Source organism: Hipposideros armiger, unplaced genomic scaffold (assembly GCF_001890085.2).
Source record: "Hipposideros armiger isolate ML-2016 unplaced genomic scaffold, ASM189008v1 scaffold_4, whole genome shotgun sequence".
NCBI lineage: Eukaryota > Metazoa > Chordata > Mammalia > Chiroptera > Hipposideridae > Hipposideros > Hipposideros armiger.
In genome coordinates, this window is record NW_017731354.1 from 5,404,869 (window position 1) to 5,418,155 (window position 13,287).

The 13,287-nt window shown below is 51.3% G+C and overlaps 1 long non-coding RNA gene across 1 annotated transcript in view; it reads left to right on the forward strand.

Moving 5' to 3' along the window:
- LOC109383303 (uncharacterized) overlaps nt 1-11,888 on the forward strand; it is a 16,820-nt gene extending 4,932 nt beyond the window's left edge. The window contains exons 2-3 of the long non-coding RNA XR_002124156.1: nt 1,318-1,386; nt 11,581-11,888. This is a non-coding gene — a long non-coding RNA (uncharacterized LOC109383303). The remainder of the gene's footprint in view (nt 1-1,317; nt 1,387-11,580) is intronic.
- The last annotated feature ends 1,399 nt before the right edge of the window (nt 11,889-13,287 follow it).

Consider the following 13,287-nt stretch of genomic DNA (forward strand, 5'->3'; position numbering starts at 1 on the left):
TTTTTTCTTTAACTATTTAGTAGATTTCACCAGTGAATTTGCTGGCCTGGTGGTTTTTGTTTTGAAAAGTTATTAATTATTGATTCTATTTCTTTAATAGATATAGGCCTATTCAGATGGTCTATTTCTTGTGTGAGTTTTGTCCTTCAAGCAATTGGTCCATTTCATCTAGGTTATCAAATCTGTAGGCACAGAGTTGTTCATAGTATACCTTTATTATCCTTTAACATCCACAGGATCTTTTATTTCTGATATTAGTAATTTGCGCCCTGTTTCTTTTTTTCTTAGCCTGGCTAGAGGCTTATGGATTTTATGGATCTTTTCAAAGAAACAGCTTTTTGTTTCATTGATCTTCTCTATATTGATTTGTTATATAACCAGTTTTTATATCTTGGAAACAAATACATTAATATTTGCATCTTCATTGATTATAAAAAGTAAACGTTAACAATTTTAGCTTAAAAGATAAAATATATTTGCACTACAAGATACAGCTTTTATTTCTTATACATGGAAGCTCTGCTTAAGACTTCATTTGAAACAAGGAGTTGCAAAAATATCTTTGAAAACCACTCATTGATATGATCTCTGGGGTCCCTGCTATGACTCGGTGATTCAGTTAGACAAAACACTGTTGTGATTGGATGTTTTTATTTTTAAAATATCCATCTTTTTGCAGACCATCTAGCCACACAGATTAGTCAAGCTTGATTGTGTAGTTGAATAAAGTCATCTGGAACACAATACAGGGAAAGAGCACCCAAGATGCCTGGTCCTCATCCTCGCATCGCTCAGCCTCCCTGTGACAGTCAGAACGCTTTCGTTCGGTCGTGTTAGAAACCCACCCCTCATGAGGTTGAGCTCCTGATATGGTTACATCCATAATAATGTCACAGGATTCGGGCTTTCTCTCTCTGTCTCTTGGCTTTGCCTCCTCTGCACTGGTCCTGTTCCCAGGCAGGCTCCAATGGCCTCCAGCAGCTCCAGGCTGACATCCCCATAGATATAGCAAAAGTCAGGAGTTATCTGACTGTACTGATGTAGATCATGTGCTCACCCTGACCCAATAACCATGAAGCGGTAGGGCAGGGCCATGATGGTGGTGGAATTCAGTGACAAACCAAATCAGGAGTACTACCCCTGGAACTTGGGTGGGAGGCTGGTGCCACTTAAACCATGTTGCCTAAGTTGAGATCCTGAAGAAAAATTCGGGTGCTGTTATGTTACTGCAGGATTGGAGGTGCTGGATGGGCAAAGCAAGAAGTGAGAAAGAAAACAAAACAGTTTGTAAACTCATTTTCTCTACCTACCTTGAAGGGACTGCTGCTGTGAGGGTGTGAGGAGAGCAGAATGTGACCAAGGAGGAGGACCACTACCTGTTCTGAGGTGAGCAGCACCCCGAGGCGTGTCACTGTGCAAAGTTGGCTGGCAGGCAACACCTAGTGAAACAGAAACATACGATGTTTAACCAACACAACACGCTTCACAAAATGTGAACTCTTGTCCTTCATGAGACTGGCCACTGAGAGAGAGCTGGCAGAGCAGCTGTTTCCTACCAACCACATTCTGATTGGCTTGGCCTACACTTGCCCTGCCCCCCCAAAGGCGAGTGTGCCCATTTGCTCAGGAAATGCAGCGAGGGAGGGTTTTCTGCCCCTCTCTCTCCTGTGATCTTGTCTTTCAGAGGCCAGTAGGGATCAGGCTTGGAACTGCTGACACTGTCAGCCCCAGGGAAAAATTTGTGAGGCTCAGCCAGATCTATTTATGCCAAATTTTACAACTTGGTTTTGTTATTTGCATTTGGAACTGCTAATGGTTTATAGTAACTGTTGTTTAACCCTATCATAGGTGTTTGGGAAGGTACTCTTGATCAATGGCCATCTCTTTCTAGTTTCTGAGGCAGAAAAGGTAAAACAGAAGTTTTCCCTTTATTCAGGAGGAGACATCTTGGAGTGGGGAATGTAGCCTTCTCCTTCATGCCTGCCTGTTGGACTTTCACTTGGGTTAAAATTCCCTCCTCAAAGCCTCACCCACAATGAGGAAATAGTCCCCTCATTTATATGCTCTTGACGTTGACTTTGCAAGAGCTGCCAAAGCTCCCAGCTGCCACTATGTCCCATTCTCAACTCACTCTCCCTACAAGAGCCAGAGTGAGCTCTACAAACACAGATTAGTTTAGGCCGTGTCGTTGTCCTGTTCCCAACCATTCAGTGGCCTTCTTCACACTTAGAGAAAACCTGTGTCCTTGTCCTGGGCCTGCAAGGCTCTGTGTGACCTTCTCTGTGTCCCAGGCCCTTCTCTCTGACCCAATCTTGTGCCACTATGCACTTTTACTCATTATACGACAGACCTCATTTGCCTAATTCTAGTCCCTAGAATGTGCCACACTTCTCTGCCATGCGGGGCCTTCATGCATGCTGTTCCCTTATTCTAAAATGCTGTTCCCACAATCTTTACATGGTTGGTTCCCTCCCATCTTTCACCGCCTTCTCTACCCTGTCTCACAGCCCCCCTGTGAAATTAGGCTTGGACGCCCACAGAGATAACACACCCTTCACTGGCTTCGTTTCCTTCCCTGGTTCACTTCCCCTATCTGCCACCAGAGTTTCCTATGATCGCTTCCCAGTAAACCATCAAACTCACATCCTTGTCTCAGGGTCTGCTTCTGAGGGAGCCCAAACCAAGACTCGGCCTCTTCTTGTTGACTGTGGTTAGGGGTGGTGCAGCTCTAGGAGCTGCTGGCAGCTGTCTTACCAGCCATGAGGGGCAAACCCACCAAGAATATTGCCAACATGGAGAGCAGAACCGAGAGATGGCAACTGATGTGATTTTAATGTAGTTTTGCTATAAGGATTGTGCACCACAGTTCAGACCCTTCATGAAATTCCCCATGGGATCTCTCTGTGCACCTGTACTTTTTCTCCTGCAGCCAGCCATCTCCTATCTTCCTTCTCCTCCCTCTCCAAAAAGTCTATTGTCCAGAGCTATTCAATTCTGTTTCTCCTAGCTTCTGCACCCACTCAACAACATTAGTCTCCTTGGGGATTCACCATTCTGGAAGTTTTTCAGATGTGGGCAGGCATTTGTAAAGAAGGAGTGGGAAGGAGAGCATCAATGTTGGCAGGAGGGATGTGGTGTGCTGTGTGGTATGTATTCATGTGTGTATGCGTGTTGTGCTTCTTGGCAGGACTCAGCTCATCAGCCCCAAGATCAGGGGGTACAGTACAGCCTCGTCTACTGAGAATTCACGTGGGAACCTTAAACCTGGGATCCGAGGCCTCCTCTCCCTCTCTTTCCTGTGCCTCCTTCATCTCTGCTGTTCGCAGTTCTAGGTTCCTTTCTCCTCCTCTGCCTTCTTTCTTTGCTTCCACACTGCCCAGTGTGACAATCAATCCACAATACACATGCTCTGCTCAGCCACCAATAGGTGAGCTTCCCTTGGGCAAGGTCCTACCCCTTGCCCAATCATCTGTGGCCGTGGTGCTGGGGGCGGAGCCTTGGGGAGGGTAGCCAATGAAATATCCTCAGCAACTCTGTCCCTTTACAGGTGCCTGTTCTAAGAGCCTCAGGAGAGTGTCTGGGAGGGGAGATAATAATGATGGTAAGAGTCAGTAGTGACTGAGCACTTTTATAATGAAATTTTATCAAAGTATAACAAGTGTACAGATCTTAAGTGTACAGCTTAGTACACCTATTATTTCTTTCAATTCTTGCGGCAATACTTATCATCTCCAGTATACATGTATGAAAACAGGCTCAGCGAGGGCCATCACTCATCTAAGGAGTGGACCCGGGGTTTGAACCCAGGCAGTAACAACTCTAGGATCTGAGTGCGTAGCCACTGCTGTGTACTGCTCGTGTCATGAAAGTCACCTTCCGGGACAGACATAACTTGTGGACCTGGGCAGCGACAGGGAAACCAACCAGGTGACTGTAATTTCCTAAGTGCGAAGGGTGCTAGGCGGAGGAACTCCAGTCCGCTCTCCCTTCTTGGCTGTCCTTCTCTCTCTCCCCCTCCTGGCCACTTGGTGTCTTCCTCTGCTTTTCCAGGCAGCACAGCTGCAGCTGGAGGCAGCCTCTGGGAACCACCAAGCTGCTTTATGATGTGCAGATGGTGTTTCTGCCGAGCCCCTTGCTTTTCATGTCGGTGGCCTCTGGGAGCTGGGCCAGCCCAGATGTCCCTGATCGTGAGAAAGCCTGCCCTGGCAAGGCTGGCACGAAATGCCAGCGATGGGGGCCTCAGGCCAGCTTTGGCTTGGATAGTCTGGTGAGGGGGCTTGACTGGGTGCTTGTGAGGTGGATCGTTCTGTGTCATTTGTGTCCAGCTCTGTGGATTAGGATGGTGCTTCAGCCGAGCCAGGAATATCACTTCTGAGTCTACAAACAGACAGAGACACTGCACAGCCAGCTTTTCAAAGGGACTCTAGTTGATCTCTTTTTTTCCATACATGTTGTTTTATCTAGCTCTCAAGCTATCTATGGGCACAGACAGCCTGGGGCGTTACCCTCATGGGACAGGAACAATCTCACCCCCATCAGTGATAGACTGGGGGGGGGGCCAAGATCAGGAGCCATGTATCTCTTCCATCAGCCTGGGGAGTCCACAATCAGGGATAATTGTGTCTTTCCCGTCAAACAAGAGTCAACAGTATCAGGGAAAATGTGACTCTGCTATCTGCTCTCAGACTAGGAGTTCCTCAAAGCAAGAAAACGTGACTCTCCCATCAGATTGGGAGTTCTCAAGGTTCAGAACTTGTATGCGTCTGTCTCTTCCGTCAGGCTGGAAACTCTCCAGGGATGAGGTGAGCACCCCTCCCATTCGATCAAAAGCTCCCTGAGAGTGGGGATGATGGCATCTCTTCATCTCTCTTCTCCCGGAGTGTTCAGATAAGTCTCTGCCCACAGAAGATGCCCTCGTGCAGGAGAGAGGCCTGCTGACAACCCTGGGGGGCAGGTAACTTTCAGCTGGGACTCTACAGACCTGCCCTTAGCTCAACTACCTGGGCAGGGTGGGGACAGTGTCAGCCAAAACAAGTGCTGGCAAAACAAATTCTTCTACACGGGTGAGGAAGACCAACTAGGAGATTTAGGGGCACCTGGACAGTGTCTGTCCTGTGACATTTTGAAGAACCTGGCTTCTGCCTCAGGGCTTTCTCCTCAACAGGAGTTGATGATGAATGGATGGGTGGATGAATGAATGAAGAGCTGGTTCCTGCCTTTGAAACTCATACTCTATATGATGAACATAATTTTAGGCTCTTTCATGTATATTACCTTATTTAATCCTCAGAACAACCTTAGAGGATTAGTTTTACTTTCTCCACTTCGCAGAAGAGGAAATTGGGTTCAGAGAAGCAAAGTGACCTGTCCGAGTTCTCACAGCTAGTGAATAAGGTAGCTGGCATTTGGAGTGAGGCCCTTTGATTTCCAAACGTGTGCCTTCTTTCTGGAAAAATTATTGTCGTTTAATTTCACAGTTACCCAAGACAGGTGTGTATGAAGTGACATGTGCACTGAGGGAGAAGGAAGCTCAAAAAAGCTTCAAAGGAGTAGAGATGGGTTTTGAAGGACGAGTAGGAGTTTGCCAGACAGAGAAGATGGGAGGCATGATTACAGAAGGAGGGACAAATTGTCCAGCTGGAAGATTCCCTTCAAGGGTTGGTGGGCAGCTGTCCTCTCCCACATGTGCCCTCCTGTGGCCCTGCCTTTCCAGGAGCTGAACTTCTGCCCTTCCTTTGGGAGGACATCCCGATGGAAGCCTAATCTCATGCTGGCATATCGCTGCCATGATGCCAGGAAATCTCTGCTGTGAGCCTCCCACCCTGGCACCGGGGCCAACTGTGCTCTGAGGAGGAAGGAAAGGGTGTTGGGGGCCAGGTGTGATGAGCCCTCTTTGGGCTCTCTGAAGGGCACAAGGAAGTGGAGGAGGAGCTGGGACCCTGGTCCTGCATCTGGCTGGAGCGAGGAGGCACAGAAAGATGGAGGTGGGGGAGTTGGCCCGCAGGCTTGTGACCAGTCGCCCCCTCTCTCTGGCAGAGAAAGCAGAAGGCAGTTTATTCTGTTCTCTGTGGGTGTGGACATCCCTTACATATCTTTTGGGGACAAGCAGGTGTTCCGTTCTTCTGGGAGGGAGTGCCGAGTAGGTCTTCCATAGATTCCTGCTGCCCAGTGGATCAGTGGTCAGACTTTGTGAATTTCCCATCTTGCTAAAGCTGGGTAGAATGAAGCTTAGCTCTTCGTTGAGCTCATCAGGGTCCGATTAGCATCACAGATTCCAGGAGGTCAGAGGAAGGAGCAGAGCCCCCCCTCCCCACTCCAAACCTGCGGCTTTTAAATTGCATGTGTGTTTTAATCAGCAGAACCTTAAAACAAGCCCGGAGATTTTGCCTGGAGCCTAATGTGGGTGACAGATATAAGCCGAGAGGCTCATCTGGAGGGAGACCGGGGACCCAGAGGACGACCGCTCAGCTAGCTCCCCCTTGACCCCACCTTGACCCCACCTTGGTCCCACCTTGACCCCTTGAGGACTGTTCAGAGAACCCAGTTTTCTCCAGCACCTGAATATGACACTCCAACTCCCAAATTTTGCCATTAGGACAACCGAGGCACTGAGAGAAGAACCGGTGGTCTGACGTCACATCTGTAATAGGTGTGTGGGGTGGTGTCCTCCAAATTCCTGGACTCAATGTGTGTGGGGGGGTCTGTTCCGCCGTACTACTGGCTTTGACGGCATCTCCTTCAGGCTGTCCACCCAGGCCAGTGAGCACCCAGGCCCCAGGCTCTGGGCTCGGTTCTGCTACCCAACAGGGTAAGAGGAGCTGTGCCCAGCAGGGTCGGCCCTGCCCCCTTTGCAGGAGGGCAAGCTGAGGTCCAGGGAGGAGCAAGGGCTCCAGAGTCCATGGGTGTCAGGCGGGTGCTAAGGCAGGACCGAGTCAGCGTTGCCTTTGGTTCTGTTCCTCCCGGATCTTCACTCGTCCCAGGCTCAGTCGGCCAAGGGAGACCCTCCCATGGGCCCCGGCAGACAGCCATCTGCGCAGGCCTTGCCCAGCCGGGAGCCGTGAGAAGCAGGTTCTGATATGGAAGCTGCCAGGGCGTTACTAATGGGCTGTCGGTTGCAATTAGGGCAGCGGCCTTTCATCTCCCCGCCACTCCCCTTCTGCTCAGGGCAGCCTCACAGCAGCTTCCAGTCCTGACTCCGTCTGGCCGGTGTCGGGAGCCCCTCCTGAGGTGGGACAGCAGGCGGGAGCCGGGGTGAGCAGGCCCCGCTGTCAAGCTTTGCCAGGGCCCGGCTCTGGATTCAATTGTTGAGTTTCCCGGGGCTTCAGTCCATCAGTCGGCCCTGCCGGGCACACCCGGGCCCCTCTCCGAGCCTTGCCCTGCAAGGCTCCATCCACTCCAGTCAGGCCTGCCTGAGATTACCTAGGTGTTCTGGTGACTTCTGAGGGCCTCGCATGAAAGATAACGCCCAAATCAACAAATCTGCCATTGTGGCTTTGAAGAGACTGTTTCAATCACTTTATTTTGTCTTTATGTCAGGTTTGCCAGATGGCTTGGGTCTTTCTGAGGTCCTGTACCGAGGGGGCGCACAGAGAACTGATGCAGCTTCAAAGCTGCTTTTTAATCTTTAGCAACATCACAGAGCTGGGAAACTGCCTCGGCTCCCTCAAGTCTCTCCCACAAAAGAGGCGCGGCCGAGGCTCTAATGAAAGCCAGATAAAGGGATGGCTGGAATCAGAAACAGAGGGAAAAGAGCAGGCGTTAGTCTTTCTTGTAGCTGTTTCAAAAGAAATTCTAAGACAAATTATGGCTTTGGGTGTTTTTCTAAAAAGACTGAAGCAGGGAGAAGCGCTGGGGGAGGATGCTTTGACCCCTCCGCACCCTTCCCCTTGCATAAAAGGCAGAGGAGACTGAAAAAAGGCCGAAATACAACAATAAACTTCCTTCGTGCGCGCGTGGGGATAAAAGGCTGGCTGGCATAATTATGGGCGAGGGTGCGCCCGAGCGGGCGGGCGGCCTTACCTTGCCGCCAGCGCTATTAATGATGAGGCTCCCTCCTTTTTCTTCTCTGGAAGGGTGCCTTTGGTTTTCGGGAGTGGGAGGGGGCCTCTGCGCCATGCGGCTGACATTTGGCGCAGGCTGTGGTCACGCGAGTTGTCCCATCATGTAAGGGCCGGACGCCCTCACCGGCTGGCCACGCCCCGCCAGCCACGGGAAGGAGAGAAATGTGCCCGCGGCTCATGCTCTCTGCCCACTCGCCCTCCTTTAGGGTTTCAAGGTCTGTCTCTTGGGGAGCTGGGGAGGGGTTTTCGGACCTGCCTGTACCACCCCCACATGCTCTCTGTTTTAGAGATCAGCCCCATTCTGGGAGCGTCAGAGGGGTGTGGGAGCCGACAGCCCTTCCCGCGGCATGCACTGTCATAAGTCCCCACCATCCGCGCAGAGGCCCGGCCTGCTCAGGGCCGCTGGGCTGTCCAGCAGGGGTGGTGCTCCAGGCTGCTCTCGCCTCCTGTCTCACCTCTCAGCTCCCCTTCATTCATGGGGTGGCTGCTCAGCTACTTGGCAAGGCCTTGGGGGCATCAGACAGCTAAGGTTTGAGAGGCAGGCAGGGAGGAGGCAGGAAGGGGGCTTCCGAGGGAGGGGCAGGGAGGACAGTTGGGGGTGCTGACCAGCATCCTACTGAGGGCACCATTGGCCTTGAAGGTTGACGAAGACCAACGGAGTCGCAGGACCACAGGGTACCAGGCCTAAAAGGGCCCCTCACTGTAGAGATGGCAGACAGGTCCCAGGAGGGGAAGGGGTTAACCAAGGTCACACAGCTGGTTAGGACAAAGCAAGACCTCAAGTCCATGTTCCACTGGAGGAATCAGATAGTCTGAGAGAATGGAGGTCTTGTGTGGGGTCAGAAGACAGTTAAAATGCAATGGGGAGAGATGGACAGGGCCTGGCACTCTGCGCCCGCCTGCCCACCATGCATCCCTCTGCTTGCCTTGCCACTAGGCAGGACTCAGTGGCTGTGGGCTTTGGCCTCTGGGGCTTGGCCGAGAGGTGTTCCCGGGACTTTGTGAGCATCAGGCCCATTGCCCCGGGTGGGGTCCAGGGTGGGGCTTCCTCCTGTGGAAGGTCTTCACTCATCTCCTCCCTGGAGGCTCTCGCCCTACGTAGGAGATCCGAGAAGGGAAACTAAAGAAACATAGCAGCACAACGTTCACCTGCCAATTTTGAAAGGTCTTCCCGCCTCCCCATCTTGTTCTCAGCCCCAGAGAAGAGAGAGTTAGATGTGCTGATAGGTGAGTGCCTGCGGGAAGGACACCTTGTTCCCCTACTTTATGCCTGCACTCGCTCTCTCTCTCTCTCTCTCTCTCTCTCTCTCTCTCTCCCACTTTCTCTGTCTGTCTGTCTCCTCCCCATCCCTCTCCAGTGATGGCCTGACCTTCTGTGTTTGGCACTGGGGTCTGTGGGGCCACCTGCCTCCCACAGCCTCCCAGCACTTCTGGTGCCTCATCTCTCTGCTGTTCCTGTCACTGATCAAGGAGCTCAGGGTGTTAAGAGGTAGAGAACCCCAGATGACTGCGGGGGATCGAAGTCAGCTGGAGGGGAAGGAGGTGGCGAGGCGATGAGGGCTGGGGCGTCATATCATGCTTCTTCCCTGTTTTAACGAAGGAGAATTGGGGCCGATTAGAGGTTATAACCACATGGGGGCAGATTTCTCCTGCCCCCCTGTCTGTATGGCGCTTACCCGACACCACCAAGGTCTCCTTGTCTATACTGTTGAACAGTGGGGACCGCACTGGCTCTGGGACCACACTCCTGAGATTTGAATCCTGGCTCCTCAACTTCTTAGTTGGGGAGCCTTAGGCAAGGGACTTACCCTTTTTGTGCCTCATTTATCTGTAAAATGGGACTGATAATTGTACTTAGTACACAGGGTCGTCTTGAGGAATAAGTGAGTTAATACATGTAAAGTGCTTAGAATAGTGCCAGGCACACTGGGACCCAGCAGGTGAGCTGTTGTTCTTGTCCCCGTCTCTATCTCTTCAGCCATCATTGTCCACATCAACTAGTCCTCATGCTTGGGTGTTGTGGGGGTACCGGGGTAAATGAGTGCCTTTTTTTCCCTCTCCTTGTCTTCTGAAAACAGGCCCCTTTCTCCTAGGGGCCTACTCCATAAAATTCTACAGGTGGGGTAGAGCCTGCCATGGCCATGTGACATTGTCCTGGTCAATTAGAGAACCTTATTCCTCAGGCCACAGTGATTGATTGGTTCATATGACCCAAACCAGGCTAGAGTCCTCCCCAGAATTTTGCTGTTAGAACTGTTAGAAAATATGGTTTTTCCATCCTCTGAAATCCCAAGTTCCAAGGATGATATAAGCTGGAATCAGCAGAAGCCACCTTCTCCGGGTGCATGAAGGAAGCAACAGTGAGAGGAAATGAGGCCATCATATCAAGAAAAGTAGAAATACGACATGAAGGGGGTAGCTGGAGGTGGGGGGGGGGAGCAGGGCAGGGCAGGGCAGAAGCGGAGAGGAGCCCTGAATCCAGCCGTGGAGGCTCTCCTGTTCTGTGTGTGCTTATGGCCGAACCAATTGGGTTTCTTGCCGTTGAAAGGGTAGTGGCGGGGCTGGCTCTATTGCTCAGGAGGCCTGCTTTCCTGCACACAGTACTGTCACTCACAGGAGCTATAGCAGCATTAACAGGGAGGCACAGCATGAGAGGAGCACTCAGGAAGACCGGGAGACGGAGGCTTGAGCGTCAGAGGCAGGAGTGGCTGGACTGGAGGGTCAGGGTGGCATGGGTTCAGCCTTCCTGGCGGTGCTGGCTATGAGCTGGGCTTGATTTCAAGGTCTTGGAAAATGGGGAGGGGAGTGGGTGAGCGTTCCAGGTGAAGGGCACGGCATGAGCAAAGGGCTCAGAGGAGAGGAAACAAGGTGTAGGAGAAGAACAGCAGCTGGTCTGCTTTGGCTGAAATGTCAGGTAAGTGGCGAAGGGAAAACCGGAGGCCCCGAGACCGGAGAGTCCTCTTGGGGTCAGAGCAGGGAAAGTCTTTAGTTTCAGGTCTAGGGCCTTGGATTTAATGGGCTGGACAAGTGGGAGCCATTGAAGTGTTTGTGCTTTTTCTTCTTTTTGAGTAGAAGTTGAAAGATTCAGAGCTGTGGGTAGCCTGGTTAAGATGGGAGGGCTGAAGTCGGAGAGTTGATTAGAAGACCAGGTGAGAAATAATAACAGCGTAGAGTTGGGTAGTGTCCTAGAAAGGAGATGCCTATCATGGGAATTTGTTATATGTATGTTCAGCATCCGCTCTCGCTGCTTCTGGGAAGAATGTCCCCGTTTTCCTTGGGGAAACCACTCCTCCCCAAGCTTAGTCGGTATGGTTTGGTTGGGACTGACCTCACACCAGACCTGGAGCATGGCGTGTGAGCCTGGCCTAAGCTAACCCACATTATCCATCTCCCGACCACAGTGAATGGCTCGGGGATGACCTTCTGTCCCAGTTTGGGCCAACAAGAGTCCGTCATGCTACCAAGAGTCCGCCGACTATTTTTGTAGGGTGAGTTAGAGAAAGGGAACTCTATTTTCCAGTGAACTTGTGGCGGAAAAGAAGATGAGTCTGGACCTTCGGGGGCTCCCATGAGGCAGAATGGAGTCACACAGAAGGAAGCGGAGTGACAGATGGAGAGAGTGAGACCAAGTCCCGACACCATCATTGGAGTCGCTGAATCAGACATACGCCTGGATGTTTTGGGTGCCTGAGATGATGAGTTTGAATTGAGTTTCCTGGAACTTGCAAACAAGAGTCCTGAGACTGATATAGTTGCAGTGACAAGCTTAAACAACTGACTTGCTGTGTGTGTGTGTGTGTGTGTGTGTGTGTGTGTGTGTGTGAATCTTCTTTAAGTTGCAAATAAAAGAAACCCATATTAGACTGGCTTAAAAAAAAGAAAACAAAAGAACCAACTTGGCCAACTCCCTGGGGTCTAGTAGCTTCTGGTAAAAAATAAATAAAATAATAATTTAAAAAGAAAAAGAAGGAAGCTGTTGGCTCATAGAAGAGGAAAAGTTTGTGGGTACTAATGGATTTCAGGCATGGCTAGATATAGGGGCTCCAGTCATATCGTGAGGATACTGTCTATCACTCCATCTTTTGCCTCTGTTTTCCATGGTGTAGGTTTCATTTCAAGGCATGCTGGAGCCAATTGTAAAACATTCAGGACTTTTGGGCAGTGTTGTTAAATAACTGGTAGCATGAAATTTGCCATGGTGGGAGTATTACTATCATGGAAATTGGCAAATGCTAAAAATCAGGGCTTTTTTCTTTTCTTTTGAGGGTGGGAGAAGAGCTAGTTCATCAGAACATGAGTGCTCCATTCTCCAAAAATAACTTCTCTTGTCGTGGCAAGAGGGTGGCCCACAGCAGCTGGCTGACACCCTACCACCTATGCAGCCCCAGTGGGAAGCAAATCCTGCTTTCCCCAGAGTTTCAGGAAATGTCCCAGGGTTGGGGCTCATTGACCTGGCTTGGATCACATGCGCCCCCCCCCCTTGTGAAATATTTACTGAGGCCGGAGTGCCAGGGGGCAGAGTATACTGATTGACACATGTCCTTTCTGAAACTAGGCACTGGGGTCGGGGGAGAGTGGACGGAGAGAGGGTGGGGATGGTTCCCTTTATTGCAGCAAACAAGCCCAGAACCTGGAAGCCTGCAGCAGGAAGCGTTTATTGCTCGCATAGCTGTGGTTTGGCTGAAGGCTCTGCTCCAGGCTGAGCTTGCCTGAGGCGACGAGCTGGGACAGCGCTGCGCCCATTCTCTGTCCTTCTCCTCCCAGGACCAGCCGACCGGTGCAGAATCCTCATCAGGGTGATGGCAAAGTCACAAGACAGGAAACAGTGGTGCCCTCGCAGGGCCCAGGGTCAGACTGAGCACACCATCGTTCCTGCCGCATTCGATTGCTCAAAGCGAATCGCAGGACTGTGCCCGGATTCAAGGGGTGGGAACGTATCTTCAGTGAGGTAACCTGCCAAGTCCAAAGGTGAAGGGGTTAGATGTGGAGAGGGGGAAAGAGTTGGGACCACTGAAACAACTCAGCACCTTTCTGAAAGAAAATCAGGGTGCGTCAATAGCAGAAGTAGAGTGGCTGCTGGGTGGGTGTGCTCGATAGATGTCCACCTGCCAAGTGCTGGCCGCCTTCTCCTCCGGCTTTGCCTCCCCGCTGCCCTGCGGCTGCTTCCTGGGACCACTTCCCTGACCAGCTGCACTCATTCCAGGGTTTGGCACAGTATCAGGGACTC